At 44.7% G+C, this 20,091-nt stretch overlaps 1 long non-coding RNA gene across 1 annotated transcript; it reads right to left on the bottom strand.

Moving 5' to 3' along the window:
- Positions 1–15,402: 15,402 nt before the first annotated feature.
- On the bottom strand, positions 15,403–20,091 carry LOC139837553 (uncharacterized). The gene is made up of 3 exons (XR_011754061.1): positions 19,914–20,091; positions 19,646–19,832; positions 15,403–15,719 (listed from the first exon to the last, which is right to left on the bottom strand). It is a non-coding gene; the product is annotated as an uncharacterized lncRNA (long non-coding RNA).

The following is a 20,091-nucleotide window of genomic DNA, read 5'->3' as shown; positions in this document are numbered from 1 at the left end:
CGTCGCGCCAGGGTAGGGGGAGTTTGAGCGCTCTCCCGTTCTGGCTTGAGGTGGCCGGCAGGTACCATGCCTCGCTGGTGTAGTGGAGGGTGGATGATGTCGTGTGCCGGTGGGGATTGAGGCCATCCTCCCGGTTTATAGCTTGGCCGCCGGGGTCTGGGTCACGGAGAATCGGGGGAGAGTAACCACCGGCAGAAACTGAAGCGGGGGTGGCGCAGAGTGTCGTTGGCCCGGCCGGCTGTCCGTCATGATTTATCTTCACGGCGTGAAACCTAGATTGCCCGGCTGGCTGGCCGCCAAGATACCTCTTGATTTCGCTCCCCGGAGATCGCTCCCGGTCATTTCCTTCATCAGAGCGATCGGGATGCAGGGGAAACTCTTGGAGGAGTGGCGCGGGGCTGGAGTTTGGGGAGGGCCTGCGGGAGGGTGGATTGGGGGCGGTGATTGTGGAGTGATCTGGGCTTGTGGCGGATTGGAGGGGGATACGTGAAACGCGTGGAGGGTGGGTTGATGTATGAGTATCGAAGAATCTGGCGCGTAGAATGCTGATGCTTTTGTGCGGATTTGGGGATCGACGGATAATGGCTTTGAGTCTGGACCTGAACTCGACGGGGAGAAGGCTAGGCAAATCTTGATGGGATAATTGTGGATCTTGTGGGGCGGTGGGGAATCTTGCCTGGGGGATCGTTATCACAGTCTCTTTCTTCAATGATTCTCTCGTGGCTTCAGCTGAATTGGAAGCAAATTCATGTGGTTCTGGATCGCCTCCCGCGGAGCAGGAGAGACGAACCGTCATCTCCTTCAGACACACGCGTACCGTTCGGCGTTTGGTTTTTGATTGCGCTTGCCGGCTGTGCTGACAAGGGTAGTTTATTTTCCAGTTCCCAGTCGGTCTCACAAGAAGGTGAGATTGTGAGAGAAGGGGTGGACGATGGCAGGCCGGCCACAACGGTCAGTATGATCGGCGATGACGAGTCAAGAAAGAAAGAAGGGTATGTTTACTCACTCCTAATTTCTTTTTTCGATAAAGGGAATATATTAATATCGAGAGATACCAATTACACCCAGCCTCACAATCACTCCTAATTTCTGATTTTTCATAGTATTAGTCGTTAGTTCATTCCCAACATAAAATTAATTTGTACATCTATAAAACCATATAAGTGGAACTGTAGAAAGTAGAAGCTACCAGCATAAAATCTATCAGGACATTTCTGTTTGCCCACATATGCTTGTGTGAAGAGAAAGAGGAAGAGAGTTGGATCGATTCATAATTTCACTTTCCATTTGTTTCTATGGCAAATGATTAAATTATTTACATGCATCTTCCATTCATAGAGAGATGAGGTATTAAATAATATTTTTTAGAATGGAAAAGAAATTTCTATGAAGGTCACTGCACTGAGATTATCAAATGGCTCGACGAGTTTTATAGTCAAAGATCAAAATTTGTAAATTAAGCCTTTCTTTTGTATTGCTAAACAATATTGCCCTTTTTTTGTTGTAAATGGTAGAGTGAGAGTGAGAGTTCATATGCTGTGATCTTTTATCTGCACAAATTTTCTACTAATACAAAACCTCAGACGTGATTGTTATTTTCTTCGCCCCTCTAATACTTAAATCCTGGCTCCGTCCCATGCCGCTGTGCCCAACTGCCCATGTCTTAGTGGATATACATCCAAGCCGAGGGAGAAGCACGCGGTCGTGATTTTTGCGGGATCACAGTTCAGGCACAGCAGCGAGCATGCTCGTGGGAAGGCGACCCATGGGCCAAGGGAACCAACAGGACAACTCACAGGAGTTGGGTGACAGAGGAGGCAATGGGCAAGCAAGGTGGATCGTATATGCACCACAAGTATGCTCACAAGAGGGCTGCTCCGGTGCTCCCCCCTAAATAAGTTGGAGGGTTATACTTAGGTTTTTTTTCCTGTGTTGGGTCCGTCGAAACCCATATCTAGTCTATGTATACCGTCTGTATTAATAGATATATGTACATCGCGTAAGAAAAAATAATGAGATCGCGTGAGCAAGATTTTTATAAGACATTGTTATTTTGGCACACGCACGTGATCGTAGATACGTACAAAAACGAGATACAACACGATGCAGGCCATACGGGCCTATACAGGGTTGTACAGACGGTGGACCTACACTGAAATTACGATCGTGCCCCCGCTTATGAACATGTATGAAAAGAACTCCACCGTTGTTGTGGTTGACGCACCTAGAATTTTGCCAGGGGAGGAGCACCGGAGCAGAAGTGTGCTCACAAGGCAATGTGGTTCTTTTGTTGTGTTTCTATCAGTTAGTTAAATTGAAATCTATGAAGTAAAATCCGATTACTTCGGTGAGCCAATAGGAGGCACTAAAAGCAGTTCTTTTGCGTAAACATACTTTATTCTGTTATTATTTTTGTTATGGATTGAGCCTTGCAGGCAATTTCTAGAAGACTAAATCGTACTGCAAAAACATCATGTGTTCTCTTCGGTGTTCCAAATTACGTCTAGCATATACTCTTCAAATTATATATACTTAGTTCATACATGTAAGGGTATTTTACCCTTATCCATTATTTTGGTATCTATGACACCGTGCTAGAGTATTTGGACTAATACATGCCTACAAGATGACTTTCAGGTATTAGCCAAAGAGGTATGATGGTGTAGCAATGGAACAAAAGGCAACGGGAGACCCCCCCAATTCGACGAAAAATCAGCTAGTTTTTCAGAGCCTGGCCGGTCACAGATCCGGTCGGACCGGCCCTGGCACCGGACAGCCCGGTCACCAACCGGACCCAGAACCGGTGCCATCCGGGCAAGTTCCAGTAAAGAAGGCGAGCCCTCCAGTCTGCGTCCGGTCACCAGCCCGGTTTCGGACCGGCTGCTCCGGTCCATGGCCCGGTCTGACCGGGCACCAGACCGAGCGGCCCGGTCAGCAACCGGACTCTGCGCCTGTGACATCCGGGCGCCATCCAGTAAGCTCAGAAGCCTGCCCGGTCAAGACCCGGTCCCAGCTCCGGTTGGAAACCGGCCGGCCCGGTCTGTGGCCCGGTCTGACCGGGCTGTGGACCGGCCTGTCCGGCGCCAAATCCGGTTGACCGGGTTTCTCGAAGAATCTGCTGATGTGGCAAGTGACCAACGGCCGTATTTCGAAGAACACTATAAATAGATCTTCTCCTACCTCTGAACAGTTAGGCACTACACTACAAGCTGTTCTTGAGCTCTCTCTCTCTTACTCCATTGCTAGAAACACCAAAAGCCTCAGATCTCCCTCCTCCTCCACCCAAACTCAAATCCCTCCGGGGAATCATTAGAGGAGGACCCGATCTACCGTTCTACCAAGCCAAATCTCATTCCCCCTTGTATTCATTGAGAAGCTTGCTTCCTAGGGTTCCTTGGAAACCCTAGGTAGGCAAGAGGAGTCCGGAAGCATCCGGGCTGTGGATTTGCTCCGGGCAAGATTGTGAAGGTTTGGAGGCTACCTCAAAGTCTACCACAAGTGAGTGAGCTATTCCTTCGTGGGATAGGCTCCGGAGAATAGGGTGAGCCTTCGTGGCGCGGGGAATCCTTCGTGGGACCTCCACTCCTCCAAACGTGACGTACCTTGTTGCAAAGCAAGGGAACACGGGAATACATCCTCGTCTCCGCGTGCTATCGGTTATCTCTAACCGAACTCCTTACTTGTGATTTAACGGCCTGTGAGAGCCTTCGTGCTCGAGTTAGTTGTATCCTCATATAGGTTGCTTCACCTAGTTTGCATTAGGCTCATCTTTATATTCCGCAAAGCCTAATATTGCAAAGAAAGAATTAAAATTTGTAGAAACCTATTCACCCCCCCCCCTCTAGGTTTACCATCTCTATACTTTCAATTGGTATCAGAGCCTGGACTCTTATTAAGGGCTTCACCGCCTTAAGAGTGAGATGGATAAACTCTTCGAGGGTCTAGATGACGACTCTAACCTTTCGGTTAAAGAGATGAAATCTAGACTCTTGGCATATGATGCCGAGAAGAAGAAAAGGGAGGATGAGCTACAAAACCAAATGACAGAAATGATCGCCATGCTTAAGAACCTAGCTGCGGGTGGAACTTCTAGTGGGGCTTCGGCCTCTAAGGAAACCTACCATGATGTTAACCATGACTATCCCAGAAACACTTCACCCATGCCTCATATAAACCATAGTGGGACCGTTCCCCATTACGATGGAACTCACTTTCCACATTGGAAATCTGCTATGGAATCTCATATTCGCAGCTGCAGTGTGGAGCTATGGGAGCTCATTGTTCATGGACATCGGGAGCCACAAGATCCTACTCGGTTGACCTCCACCGAGTTCTACAACCGTCAACTCAATGCATCCGCACGTGACAAGATTAGAAGTGGCATCAACCGCAAGCTTCTTGATCAAGTCGATGACATTGTCTCCGCTAAAGAGTTGTGGGATCGGATCGTAGTACTCCAAGAGGGAACCGATTTGATCCAATCAGCTCTCTATGAGACCGCAAAGCAAGAGGCCTACCGAGTTCATGATTCGAGATGGAGAATCCGTATTCGATGCCTATGCTAGGCTTGGTGCTCAAAGTAAGGGTCAAGGGACTTGGTGCTGAGAAGTACAATGACGGATTCGAGATGAACGAAGCCTTCATAAAATCCAAGGTCATTGCTATGATTGCCGTCAAACAAGAAGACACCAACCTTGGACTCAACTTGCAAATCATGACCAAGAGTGCCGATCTCAACTCCGATGATCTAGTCTCCTATGTGGCCGCCAATGAAAGCATGGCCAAAGCGGAAAGAGGCTCAAGGCAATGAACCGTGTTGATGAAGCCTCACACAACCATGAAGCGTCACACAACCTTGCTCTCAAAGCTAGAGCCGACCATGAAAGCAACGAAGACTATGAAATTGAAGAAGATGAAGAGATGACTTCAACTAGTGACATTGCTACCGACTTTGCTTTCTTTGCCAAGAAGTACAAGGTCAAGTTCCCAATGCTCCTCAATGACAAGAAGAAGAAGAGAACTTGCTACAATTGTGATGAAGATAACCACTTTGCAAATGAGTGCCCTTATGAGAAAAGGGTAGACAAGCCAAAGTTCATCAAAGGGGTCAAGCCAAGATTGAAGCCGAACCCAATCAACGATCGGTACAAGAAGAACAAGGGAAGAGCTTTTGTTGGGGCCGAGTACTTGTCCGATGAAGAAGAGGAAGATGAGGAGAAGGAGGCCGGAGTGGCCGGTTTAGCTTACTCTAAGCCCGGGTCACTCTTCACATATGACTACTCCAAAGATTACTCCACGGAGAATGATGTTGGCTCTTCCTTCATGGCAAGAACAAATCAAGATGATGACTCCGATGACTCTCCCTCCTCTCCAATCATTGGCTCTTGTCTTATGGCAAGGGAAACCAAGGTAATGGAACCTCCACCTTCCCTATCTAGTGTTCTTGATGATGAAAATGAAGATCAAGAAGAATTAATTATGCTTAAGGAACTCTATGATGTTAGATGCACCCTTCGTGGTGAAGCTCTTGTCAAGTTTGATTTCTTGATGGACTCACTCAAAGAAAAGGATGAGTCCATTGAGGAATTAGAATATCAATTGAATGAGAAGGAACGGAGATTCAATCTCCTAAGACAAGAGCTAAACACCGAAAGGTGCATATCTCAAGGCCTTAAGCAACAAATTGAAACTTATGAACTTGATAAAGTTAAGGACCTAGAAACTATTGATAGGGCTCAATTATTGACCCAAGAGCTAAATGCCTCAAAGGAGGAACTTGAAGTTGCTCATGCTTCTCTCACTAGGGATCTTGACCACCTTGAAAGAGCTAACAAGCTTGTCAAGGATGAGCTCAAGAAACTTGGAGAGAATCATGATCTACTTCAAGAATCCTACAAAAGGGCTCTTGGATCAATGAAGGGTCCCATTGATGTTGAAAAGCTTGCTTGTTCCTCCATTTCCTTTACTAGTGAGCATGCTAAACTTGTTGAGGAACATATTCGTTTACAAGAGGAACTTTCTTTGCATGTTGAGACCAATGCATATCTTGAGTCCTTGGTGACCAAATATGGTCTTGACTATCATCCTAATGAATCTTTCTGTGAGAAAGCATCTATTCTTGAGGAAAATGTTAGGCTAACAAAGGAACTTGCAAAGTTCACCACCGCCAAGAACAAGATGGGATTGGATGACCTCTTGAGTAAGCAAAGGTCAAACAATCAAAAGTATGGACTTGGATATGTCCCCAAGTCCCACAAGAAGAACAACTACAAGAAGGAGAAACCCGCTCAAGATAAGAACAAGAAGGTCACTAACAATGGCAAAGCCTCAAAGGGCAAAGCCACTAGTGGTGACCGCACGGGGCCAAACGATCACTATGCATTATTTGTTGATTATTATGGTGATGTCTATGCTAACTATGTTGGCCCTCCTAATGGCTATGCTTATAGAGAGTACTCAATTTGGGTACCAAAAGATATTGTTGCCATTGCAAAGGAACCCATTAATCGATGGGTTCCTAAATCCTCTACTTGATTTTGTAGGGGTATTCCTCCGGTGGTCCAAAATGGGTGTTTGATAGTGGATGCACCAATCATATGACCGGAGGAAAAGGTGTGCTTGATCAATTCATTGAAGATATCAACAAGAAATCAAGCATTACCTTTGGTGACAACTCAAAGGGAAAGGTACTTGGGTATGGCAAGGTAGCAATCTCTAAGGACTTGTGCCTTGAGACGGTTATGCTTGTTGAACACCTTGGCTATAACTTACTTTCTATATATCATCTTGCCGATGCCGGTTACAATTCATATTTCACTAAATATTATGTGCAAGTCTTTACGAGTGACAATCTCAAATTGGTCCTTGTTGGATATGTGGAGAACAACCTTTACGTGGTTGACCTCTCGAAAGAGAGCCCCTCCTTCTCCACATGTCTAATGGCGGCCAAGCATGACGAAGGATGGTTGTGGCATCGCCGCCTTGGTCATGTTAACATGAGGAATCTTAAACAACTCCTAAAGGGTGAGCATATTGTGGGACTAACCGGCGTTTCTTTTGAGAAAGATCGTGTTTGTAGTGCATGTGTAGCCGGAAAGCAACTCAAGAAGAAGCATCCCATCAAGAGTATTGTTACCACATCTAGGCCTTTGGAGCTCCTTCATTTGGACCTCTTTGGGCCATCACATTATGATACTCTTGGTGGGAGCAAGTATGGACTTGTCATTGTTGATGATTACTCAAGATACTCTTGGGTCTTTCTCCTTAAGTCTAAGGACGAGACCCATAGAGAGTTCATCACCTTCGCCAAGAAAGCTCAACGTATGTATGAATCCGAGATCAAGGCGATTAGGACCGACAATGGCACCGAGTTCAAGAACTACACTATGCAAGAGTTTGTGGATGATGAGGGCATCAAGCATGAGTTTTCGGTGCCATACACCCCTCAACAAAACGGTGTTGTTGAAAGGAAGAATCGGACTATCATTGAGATGGCAAGAACCATGTTGAGTGAATTCAACTCACCCCACAACTTTTGGGGAGAAGCCATCTCTACGGCCGTCCACTACTCCAACCGGCTCTTCCTCCGTCCCCTCCACAACAAAACCCCATACGAGCTCCTTACCGGTAACAAGCCTAATGTCATGTATATTCGTGTCTTTGGATGCAAATGCCTTGTTAAGAACAACAAAGGAAAGCTCGGTAAATTTGAAACTAGAACCATAGAGGGTATATTTGTTGGATATGCGGAGAACTCTCATGCCTATAGATACTACAATCGGTCCTCCGGGACTATTGAAGTATCTTGTGACGTGGTGTTCTTGGAGGATAATGGCTCCCAAGTGGAGCAAGTTGTTCCATGTGTTGCAGGTAATGATAATGATCCATCTAGTGCCATCAAGCATATGGGCATTGGACACATCCGGCCCATGGAGGTTCATAATGATGATCAAGATGATGGAGTAGATGTCTCAAGCACGCCACAAGTGGAGCCTAGCTCAACTCAAGCCGAACCATCAAGTGCAACTCAAGAACCATCCTCTACTCAAGATGAGTCTCAATCCGAAGAACAAGAAGAAGATCCTCATTCCATGGAGCAAAATCATGATGACGATCAAGAAACATCCTCAACTCATGATCAAGCTCAAGTGGTCCCTCATGATCAAGTACTAGCAAGAGATGAATTCATTGATCATGAAGGAACCGTTCGGAAGATCAAGGCCGCTACAAGGGCAAGTGACATGAAAGTAGATCAAGTCCTTGGTAGCATCTCAAGAGGAGTGGTAACTCGTAGACACCATGCATTACTTATCACTTATTGTCAACATCATGCTTTTGTGTCTAGTTTTGAACCACTTAAGGTACATGAAGCCTTGGTCGATCCGGATTGGGTAATTGCCATGCAAGAAGAATTGGAGTGTTTCACTCGTAATGAAGTATGGTCTCTAGTTGAGAAACCCAAGGATCATCGCATCAATGTCATTGGGACCAAATGGGTATTCAAGAACAAGCAAGATGAGAATGGCATTGTTATACGAAACAAAGCAAGGTTAGTGGCGCAAGGGTTTGCCCAAATAGAAGGTATGGATTTTGAGGATACCTTTGCGCGGTAGCCCGTCTTGAAGCTATTCGTCTTTTGCTTGCATTTGCATCTTTCCACAATTTCAAATTATATCAAATGGATGTGAAAAGTGCATTTTTGAATGGTCCCCTAAAAGAAACCGCATATGTGGCTCAACCCCGGGTTTCGAAGACCCATGCCGAGCCCAACCACGTGTATTTACTCCATAAGGCACTCTACGGTCTCAAGCAAGCTCCACGTGCTTGGTATGAGTTCCTTAGGGATTTCTTACTACATGATGGGTTTTGCATGGGTACGGTCGATTCCACCCTTTTCACCAAGCGGGTTAAAGGGGGTGGCCTCTTTATATGTCAAATATATGTTGATGATATTATTTTTGGTGGAACTAACCCCAATCATAACAAAGCTTTTGAGCTATTGATGACTAGGAAATTTGAGATGTCCATGATGGGAGAGTTGAAGTTCTTTCTAGGCTTCCAAGTGAGGCAACTTGCAAAAGGCACCTTCATCTCTCAAGAAAAGTATGTGAAGGACATGCTCAAGAAATTCAACATGACCAATGCAAGCCCAATGAAGACACCCATGCCCGTAAAGGGGCAACTTGGTTCATGTGACGGTGAGAAGGATGTGGACATAAAGGTATACCGCTCCATGATAGGATCCTTGCTCTACCTTTGTGCCTCTAGGCCGGATATCATGCTAAGTGTAGGGATGTGTGCTCGTTTTCAATCCGCTCCCAAGGAGAGCCATTTAGTGGCGGTCAAACGGATACTAAGATACCTTGTTCTCACTCCTACTCTCGGGCTATGGTATCCAAAGGGGTCAACCTTTGAACTCATTGGCTATTCGGATTCCGATTGGGCCGGTGATAAGGTTGATCGGAAGTCTACCTCCGGGGCTTGCCAATTTATTGGCCGGTCATTGGTGAGTTGGTCATCCAAGAAACAAAACTCCACCGCCCTATCCACCACCGAAGCCGAATACATATCCGCGGCATCTTGTTGCACTCAATTATTATGGATGAAGCAAACCTTGAAAGACTATGGTGTGTCTCTTGGTACGGTGCCTCTTCTTTGTGACAATGAAAGTGCAATAAAGATCGCCAACAACCCGGTTCAACATTGTCGCACCAAACATATTGACATTCGCCATCACTTCCTACGTGATCATGTTGCCAATAAGGATATTGATCTCACTCATGTGGGAACAACCTACCAATTGGCGGATATTTTCACTAAGCCTTTGGATGAAGCCCGCTTTGTTAACTTGAGAGGAGAACTTGGTATTCTTGATCCTAAAAACTTGGATTGATTAACTTCTTGCACTATATTCTTGCATTTATCTTGCTATCTAGCTTAGAGGCATAGCACATATGGGGATAGTCATTCTACCATATCTTGGTATGATGCATACCTATGTGTGCAACATAAATAGACCCAATGTCATTATATGGACCCAAGCATGTCTCTTCGAGGTCTCATGACATTTGCGCTTTCACATAGGGGGAGTAATCCCCCGCCCCTCATTGAGCCTTCATTACAACTTGATTTGACTATATAAGGCCAAATGATCTTATTGCAAAAACTATCTCAAAATGCTCTTATGATTCTTGATATACTTCGAATCATGCCCATTGTAGCTATTTGTATCTTGTTTGCATTTTCACTCCAATGGGTATGCCTAGAGAACTTTGTGTTTTCCAACCCCATGTCTATGCTCATCTCATCATCATCTATCTATATGTACATGTCATCATTTGAGCACTCACACACATTTACACAAAGAATAGGGGCAAAACGAGGCAAAATGACACATTTTTGGGAAAATTGACTCTGGCCGGTCATCGGTCTTGGCCGGACCGGCCTGTGCGCCGGATCGTCCGATCATCGGCCCGGTCGACCGGGCGCCCGACCGGCCGTGCGGGCTGTTATGTTTTGGAGAGGATACCCCTTGGGGATCTTCTTCCTCATTATCCCCCACCTCTCAAACCTCCATGGCCGCCGCCTCCACCATCTCCACCACGCCCTAGGCACTTCCCACCACTAGATTCTCCCCAAACTTCACACAACCATAGATCGGGATCTCTCAAGCATCTTCACCAAAGGATTTGGTCTCCCTCAAGCTATTTTGGGAGATCTTGGGGATTTGGTCCTTAAGCCTTCTTCACAAGTTCTTCTTGCTCACTTGGGCAAAGAGGACGATGTCTTCGGGTAAATCCTTCTCCCTATCCCTCTCCCTCTTGCTTTCCCCTCTCACATTGCCAATTTTTGAGGAAAGTTGAGAAAAGTTAGGGTTAGGGTTAGGGTTAGTAAGTCCTCATGCCACCTAGAGTGTCACACCCCTCCTATGCACATTGTTCACTCTCCTGGTATAATCTATGTTCAAGTTTGTGAGTTTTTGCATGATTTTGTGTCGAATTTCTGGGCAAACATCACAACTCAGCATGACCCGGTCTACAGCCCGGTCAACCAGCCTCTCGACCGGCTGGTCCGGCGCAGCGCCCGGTCAACCGGATGGCCAACCGGCTCGTCCGGTCTGTCGTCCGGTCGGACCGGCCCCTGCGCCGGCTCGCCCAGCTTTTTCGCATGATCTCGTCGAAACACTTGAATATAGGCTATGCTTTTGGCTTCCTCATATATGCTGATGACATGTACACTTACCTCTTTGCTATCCTCGCCCTATTTTGCTGATTCACAGGTGATGAATGGACTGATGGGGACCGTGGCACTGTTGCCAAGCGAGGGAGGCACTCAGGGGTTCCACCACGGCGCTCTACTGGTCGTGCTCCTCAGACCACGGGTGGCAGCTCAACTGGAGGCCGAACCAAGACATCTGCCAATAAGAGGAAAGATAAACATGCAAAGACAGATGGTGATGAGGTCCTGCCGTACTTCCATGTTGGTGATGTACATATTGGGGCATGGAGAAGACTCGAGAGAGTCCAACCCCTATCGCTTTGAGGAACCCACTTACACAGGGGGAGATCAATTTTTCTGGACCAACACACAGCAAGTCATGTGGGATGACTTCTATAACTCCCGCGAGCACATGAAGAAAGGCACCATTGTTATGCCCAAGGCCATCAAGGATGTCATTGGAATGTATGAAGCCACCAAGTTTCGCTTTGTGGTTGCGACCTTGAGGCGGATGGGGTTGTATGATCTTATGTGCTTGACACCTACTGATAGGTGCTATTGTCCAACCTTGGTGAGACAGTTTCACTGCACAGTCTTTTTCCATGATGATGCAGCTCGGACTATGACTTGGATGACTGGCAAACAGAAATACACTTGCAACTATCTTGATTTCTGTGAAGCTTTGGGGTTTGGTGGAGGGCGTGCTTCTGGTTTCAAGATATATTCTCAGCAGAAGTTCAACCGTGGGGACATTGCCATTTGCTATCCGCCGGAACCCACACCTGGACCTCCCACCATCTCTGGGATGTACTACTCCTACCTCTTACTTGCCAAGCTATTCCGTGAGACTCTCATCAGCAAGTCCGGCGATACAAGTGAATGCCGTGCATATCATCTGAACTTGATGTACTACTGTCACCCTGAGCACCGGCAACTTATTGATGGCTGTGATCTCATCTACTGTGAGTTACGGCGCTGTGTTCGCGAGAGGTTGACTCCTAATCTTGCCCAGTACGTTCAGCTGCTCATCAACAAGGTTGTGCCCGCACTTTTCAATACTCAAGGTGAGCGGGTCAGGATGGAAGCTTTCAAAGTACCTGCCCAAGGTGATAGCCCGGATGTTCCTGAAATGATGCCTTCTGAGCGCCGGTCCAAGGCACGCCATGACCATGCTAGCTCCAGCTCCTCTAGTCGCCCACAGCATGGTGTCTCACGGTTCTTCTCTTGCTTATGGCAGATGTGCAAAAATACCAATGATGTTGCACATCAAAGTCTTTCTTTGAACCAAGAGACAAGGAGGCACCAAAATGAGTTCATGGCTGCTAGGAATGTGCCTATCCCTCCTCCTGGCCCTGAGTTGGAGCCTGTCCACGCACCAAACTGGGAGATGCCTCTTCTTTCTGATGAGATGTTCCAGAACTTTGATCCTTCCCTGTACTTTGGTGGTCCTCCTCCTAGATCTGCTCGTGCACCTCCTGCTGATGATGATGATGAAGAGGATGAAGGTAATGAGGATGATGATGAAGAGGATGACGATGAAGAGGATGACGATGGGGATGGTGATGGCAACTCTCCATCCGCGGGGCCCCATTTCTATTGATGGGACGCTAGCATCTCTCCTCTTTTCTTCGCCTTTTTGGTGTTCCGATGCCAAAGGGGGAGAAGAGAGTAGAGTCTAGAATTACGGGGTTCTTTCGTTGTCACAAGCCATGGGAGTTGCTTTATTTGGATTTTATATGGCTTGTGCGTATTTGCTTTGATTTCTCAAGAACCATTTGCTACTTTGAATAATTCATGTATGGATATGTATGGACGACTATTATGTGTGTGCTACTCTATGTTAGGATAATCATGCTTTATGGATAATCATGCTTTATGCTTATATATGTTGATATACTTGTCCATACCATGCTTGTTTCCTAAAGATATTGGGGGAGCTTCTCATATTCCACAAATGGTGCACTTTGCATTCAAACGCAAATTCTCCAAGTGCACACATTATGGGGGAGCTGTCGTAATATCTTATATGGAATCAAGGTTTAGAGCTTATCATAATATCTATATGTTACTCTAGCTCGGTTTGTCATCGTATACCAAAAAGGGGGAGATTGTAAGGGTATTTTACCCTTATCCATTATTTTGGTATCTATGACACCGTGCTAGAGTATTTGGACTAATACATGCCTACAAGATGACTTTCAGGTATTAGCCAAAGAGGTATGATGGTGTAGCAATGGAACAAAAGGCAACGGGAGACCCCCCCAATTCGACGAAAAATCAGCTAGTTTTTCAGAGCCTGGCCGGTCACAGATCCGGTCGGACCGGCCCTGGCACCGGACAGCCCGGTCACCAACCGGACCCAGAACCGGTGCCATCCGGGCAAGTTCCAGTAAAGAAGGCGAGCCCTCCAGTCTGCGTCCGGTCACCAGCCCGGTTTCGGACCGGCTGCTCCGGTCCATGGCCCGGCTCGACCGGGCACTGCATCGAGCGGCCGGTCAGCAATCGGACTTCGCGCTGTGACATCCGGGCGCCATCCAAGAAGCTCGAAGCCTGCTCGGTCAAGACCCGGTCCCAGCTCCGGTTGGAAACCGGCCGGCCGATACGTGGTCTCCGATCGACCGGGCTGTGGACCGGCCTGTCCGGCGCCAAATCCGGTTGACCGGGTTTCTCGAAGAATCTGCTGATGTGGCAAGTGACCAACGGCCGTATTTCGAAGAACACTATAAATAGGTCTTCTCCTACCTCTGAACAGTTAGGCACTACACTACAAGCTGTTTTTGAGCTCTCTCTCTCTTACTCCATTGCTAGAAACACCAAAAGCCTCAGATCTCCCTCCTCCTCCACCCAAACTCAAATCCCTCCGGGGAATCATTAGAGGAGGACCCGATCTACCGTTCTACCAAGCCAAATCTCATTCCCCCTTGTATTCATTGAGAAGCTTGCTTCCTAGGGTTCCTTGGAAACCCTAGGTAGGTAAGAGGAGTCCGGAAGCATCCGGGCTGTGGATTTGCTCCGGGCAAGATTGTGAAGGTTTGGAGGCTACCTCAAAGTCTACCACAAGTGAGTGAGCTATTCCTTCGTGGGATAGGCTCCGGAGAATAGGGTGAGCCTTCGTGGCGCGGGGAATCCTTCGTGGGACCTCCACTCCTCCAAACGTGACGTACCTTGTTGCAAAGCAAGGGAACACGGGAATACATCCTCGTCTCCGCGTGCTATCGGTTATCTCTAACCGAACTCCTTACTTGTGATTTAACTGCCTGTGAGAGCCTTCGTGCTCGAGTTAGTTGTATCCTCATATAGGTTGCTTCACCTAGTTTGCATTAGGCTCATCTTTATATTCCGCAAAGCCTAATATTGTAAAGAAAGAATTAAAATTTGTAGAAACCTATTCACCCCCCCCCCCCTCTAGGTTTACCATCTCTATACTTTCAATACATGTCAGCCAGACAGTGGTACTGAAAAGTGAAAAACATGAAAATAGTATAATTAGAGTTGATTCTGTTTCATGGTTGTAAATTTAGATTTGTTTTTTTACATCCGTTGGAGAGAGTAAGACATGAGCCTTCAAAGCCAAAATTCAGTACATGCAAATAGACTCGGAGCTTTTTAGAGGCGATTAAATTTAGTTGATCCAAATTGTGTCGATGCTTTATCGTGTCGAACAATGCTTACAAGGTGCTGTAGTGAAAATACTAGAATCTTTTTATGATATTTCACAAAAATGTTCAGGAATGATGTTAACAGAAACTTGCTGCCTTACTCTACTCTACTCTTGTACCTGAGCTCCGAAAACTTAACTTCTGTATACAATATGGGATAACAATGTTTTCTGGTCAGTACACTATTGCATTATTGTCTAATATGTTTTCTCTCATAAATTAATGTACAATCCCCCCCCCCCCACCCCACACACACACACACACTCTTGTACCTGAGCTCCGAAAACTTAACTTCTGTATACAATATGGGATAATAATGTTTGAGAAATAATCAAGACGTGTGGAAATAATGTTTTCTGGTCAGTACACTCTTGCATTATTGTCTAATTTTTTTCCCCCCCCCCCCCCCCCCTCTTTAATCCATGTGTTGTTGCACAGGAGTAATGTGCTTTCCTATATTTCATTTACAAGCCCAGTTTTAGTTCTTTGCAAAGCTTTTGTGTTCACTTTTTTTTCGAAAAGGGGCAGCGCCCAGCCTCTGCATCAATATGATGCACACGGCTTTTCTTTCTTTATTTCAAAGTTCAGCATAAGAGTAGCAAAGTATAAGTTTTACATCACGGATCAGAGAGGGTTGAGACATGTATCAACCATCGAAAAATGGAGAAAAACTTCAAGCTAATCATTCTTCAATCGACTAGTGTGCCGCCACCCAGTAGCCTGGAAATAGAAGTCCTGAGTAACCGTTAGCAGACGGTTGCATCCAGTATCCAAACTCTCCCGCTGATCCTCCGGGAGCAGAAAGGCCCATTGATGAATCCAATATGTGGCTCGTCGAATAACCTGCAAAAAATTAGTTCCCTTTTGTTTGTTAAAAATAATGTCATTCCGGCTGGTCCAAATTGACCAACACATAGCTGAAATTCCAATTCTTATTTTTGCTTTATCATCTTTGTCTACCCCATTAAGCCACTTACCAAACATATTGGTGATATTAGTTGGAGGGGGAAGATTATATGTTAAGTAGATCATACGCCAGATAATCTTCGCAAAGGGACAAGTTAAAAATAAATGTTGTACAGTTTCAGATTCATTACAGTAACAACATTTTTGACACCCTTTCCAATTTCGCTTAAGTAAATTATCCTTGGTAAGTAAGACTTTGTTATTGAGAAACCACATAAAGATTTTGATTTTGAGAGGGATTTTTAGCTTCCATAAGTATTTGCGTAGAAAAACAGTATGTCCCTGCATTAAATCTAGATACATTGACTTGACCGTAAAAACACCTGATTCATTAAGTTTCCACACAAACTTATCCGAATCATTGGATAATTCAACTCCCATAAGACGTTGACATAAATTTAGCCATTGATTCCATTTGTAATCATTTAAAGATCTCCGGAAAGTAATATTCAAAGGGGTTTGTGCTAACACAGTAGCCACCGTAATATTTTTTCGTTGCACTATATTATATAATGACGGGTATTGTTGTGCTAAAGGAGTGTTACCTAACCAAATATCTTCCCAAAAGCGAACTGAATCCCCCGTTCCCACTTTGAAAAACCCCCTACGGAAAAAGTCATTCTTCACTCGCATAAGGCCTTTCCAAAAGGGAGAGTCAGTGGGTTTAGCCTCCACTTGTGCCAACGTTTGATGTTTCAAATATTTATTAGTTAAAATTTGTTGCCACATTCCTTCCTCAGTAAGAATTTTGAACAACCATTTACTCAGTAAACATTTATTCTTTAGTTCTAGGACCTCAATACCAAGCCCTCCTTGATCTTTGGGTCGACAAACTATATTCCATTTTGTCAACCTATATTTTTTCTTTGTATCATCCGTTTGCCAAAAAAAACTCGAACGATAAAAATCCAACCGTTTTCTCACTCCAATAGGTATCTCGAGAAAGGAAAGCATGAACATAGGGAGACTTGTCAAAACTGAGTTGATTAACACTAATCGATCTCCATAAGAAAGTAATTTCCTACGCCAACAACCTAGCTTAGCCCCAAAACGACTTTCTATTGGATTCCACTCAGAATTTCTAAGTTTCCTATGGTGAACTGGTATACCAAGATATCTGATTGGTAAGGCACCAACCTCACAACCAAAGATCTGCCTATATTCACCCTCTTTATCTTTCGCATTGCCAAAACAAAAAATCTCACTTTTATGGAAGTTTATCTTTAAACCTGATAGTTGCTCAAACAAGGAGAGTATTAGTTTCATGTTGATAGCTTTTTCGGTATCGTGCTCTAGGAAGAGAATCGTATCATCAGCATATTGGAGAATAGATACACCCCCATCTACCAAATGAGGAATGAGACTTCCAACTTGACCCTCTTCTTTTGCACGGGATATAAGGATAGCCAACACGTCGGCCACTATATTAAAAAGAATGGGTGAGAAAGGATCACCTTGTCTCAAACCCTTCTTCGTTTGAAAATTATGACCAATATCATCATTGACCCTGATTCCAACAGTACCCCCTTGAACAAAGTGTTTGATAAAATGACACCATTTAGGATCAAAACCTTTCATTCTCAACACCTGTTGAAGGAAAGGCCATTTGACTTTATCATATGCCTTTTCGAAATCAATCTTGAAAAGGACGCCATCCAATTTTTTTCGATTAATTTCGTGAATTGCTTCATGCAATACGACAACTCCCTCAAGGATATGTCGACCAGGCATAAAGGCTGTTTGTGTAGGTTTGATAACTTTATGAATTAAACCAGAGGTACGCACCGTTGCTACTTTAGTAAAGATTTTGAAACTCACATTGAGAAGGCAAATCGGACGATACTGTTGGATTTGGACCGCGTTCTCCTTTTTTTGGCAAGAGCGTAATGACTCCGAAATTAAGTTTATAGAGGGGTAACTCTCCACTATGAAATTGTATAAATAAAGCCATCAGATCTGCCTTGATTATATTCCAAAAATGTTGATAAAACTCTGCCGGAAAGCCATCCGGTCCGGGGGACTTATTACGTTCCATCTGAGAAATAGCCTCAAAGACCTCCTCCTCGGTGAAAGGTGCTGTGAGCAAAGTGTTTTCGTCTTGTGACAATTGTGAGATACCCGCCACACGCTCCTCCATCAAAGAGAATGAGTTATGCTCAGGTGCCCCAAAAAGTTGTTTGTAGAATTCAGTTATGTATGTTTTTAAATTCTCATCACCAACTATAGTTCCTTCGTCTTGCTCCAATTGGAAAATTCTTTTCTTCCTATGCTTGCCATTTGCAATTAGGTGAAAGTATTTTGTATTGTTACCTCCTTCCTGGATGTTCTTAACTTTCGCACGCTGCGCCCATTTTTGCTCCTCATCACGTCTCAATTTATTAAGACATTCATGTGCCCGTTTTAATTCTTCTCTTTCTAATGTTGACAGCGGATTGGATTCAGCCTGTATATCCAAAGTATCAATGATATTTAGAAGACGCTCTTTCTCCTTTTTATATTTTCCACTTAAGTTCTTTGCCCACCCTCTGAGATAACGTCTTAAGTGTCTAATTTTATTTTGCCATGTTTGGATAGGTGAGGTTCCCTGGGCCACAGCTGCCCATTCAGTAGAAACCATTTCATAAAAACCATCATGTTGCAACCAAGCGATTTCAAAAGAAAATTTAGGTTTGTTGCCCCGATGTGCATGTTGTCCAGAGTCAATTAACAGAGGTGTATGATCCGAACCAGCTCGTGTGAGTGCCCGCACAGTGACTAAGGGAAATTTTTGTTCCCACTCAACACTCGCCAAAACTCTATCCAATTTCTCATATGTTGGATTTTCTCTCCTATTTGCCCATGTATATTGTCTACCAGAGAGCGTTATCTCTCTTAGATTTAAATTTTCAATGATTGCATTAAACACAAAAGGCCAATGAGCATTAAAATTATTATTACTTTTATCCTCTGGTCTTCGCAAAATATTGAAATCTCCCGCTAAAAGTATTGGTAAAGTCTCGACCTCACATAACCGGACTAACTCAGATAAAAACTCCGCTTTATGGTTGTCTTGTGCTGCACCATACACAGGGACTAAAATCCACTCAAAACCGTCAAATTTAGATTTAATATGGAGCTTTACACAGAAATCACCATTATCCACCTTTTTAACTGAAAGTGTTTGAGTATTAATTCCTACAAGGATGCCCCCAGATCTACCATGCGGTGGCAAACAGAACCAAACAAAGTTCTGACCCGCAGCCAAGTTAGACAAGAAAGGAATAGTAAAATTCGAACGACCAGTTTCCAGAAGCGCAATAAAATCCAACCGGTGATCACGAATCGCCTCTTTAACAAAAAAATGCTTCCCCGGATCACGAAACCCCTCACTATTCCACGTCAAACCCCTTAAACCCTCCATCAAAAATAATTTTTCTTTTTAAGCCTTAGTCTGTCACTTCTCCTAACTTTAGTCTTGTCATAAGACCTTTTTTTACGTTGACATTTATTTTCCTTGCGAGGAATCAAAATTTGTGAATGATCTTCACCAAAATATTGATCTTCCTCATCTAAGTCCTCACAAAGATTTGAAGCACGGCTCACTGCTAGACAAGTAGGTACAGTATCAAGACCCTCCTTTGCAGAGCTATTACTAGTATCTAGAAAAGTTATCATTCTTTGTTTTTCAATATCTTTAATTAATCTAGCCGCATGTAATCTATCATCCAAGTTAACTCCCATTGACACCCCAATAGCAGTAGCTTTATCAATTATTTGCTCATCAGTAAAAGCAGAAAAGGTAGGGATCGTTGATTTTTGTGTACCTTGAGCCTGAACGTCATCACGCTTAGAGGCAAGCATCATCGCTCTTTCCATCTGAGACACATCCGCATTTGGTTGAGCACTCAACCTAGCACTTGACCGAATTCCCTTCATCGAATTTGGAGTAATCCCTCCAAAGCTGATAACCTCTGTCATAGAAGGTTTGCAAATTGGAGTTGCACCAAAAGCCTTGGACGAAAAACATATATTAGGAGAAGAAAAAGCATTGTTTGTATGATCATTATCATTAAAAATTCCAAAACATGGTACCTTATTTACTCCAACAGGAGTCATACACTGAGAAGGGCTAGATGCCTTTCCATCATCAATAGAAATTTTGCCCATCGTATCCAAAACTGCAGCCCGAGATGCATTGGCAGACAATGCCGTAGCACACTGAGTAGGCGTGATCGACGTTGCTTCTCCGATCGACGTACTCTCATGCATA

The sequence above is a fragment of the Lolium perenne genome, chromosome 3 (assembly GCF_019359855.2).
Source record: "Lolium perenne isolate Kyuss_39 chromosome 3, Kyuss_2.0, whole genome shotgun sequence".
Taxonomy (NCBI): Eukaryota; Viridiplantae; Streptophyta; class Magnoliopsida; order Poales; family Poaceae; genus Lolium; species Lolium perenne.
This window is presented reverse-complemented; position numbering and strand designations above follow the sequence as displayed.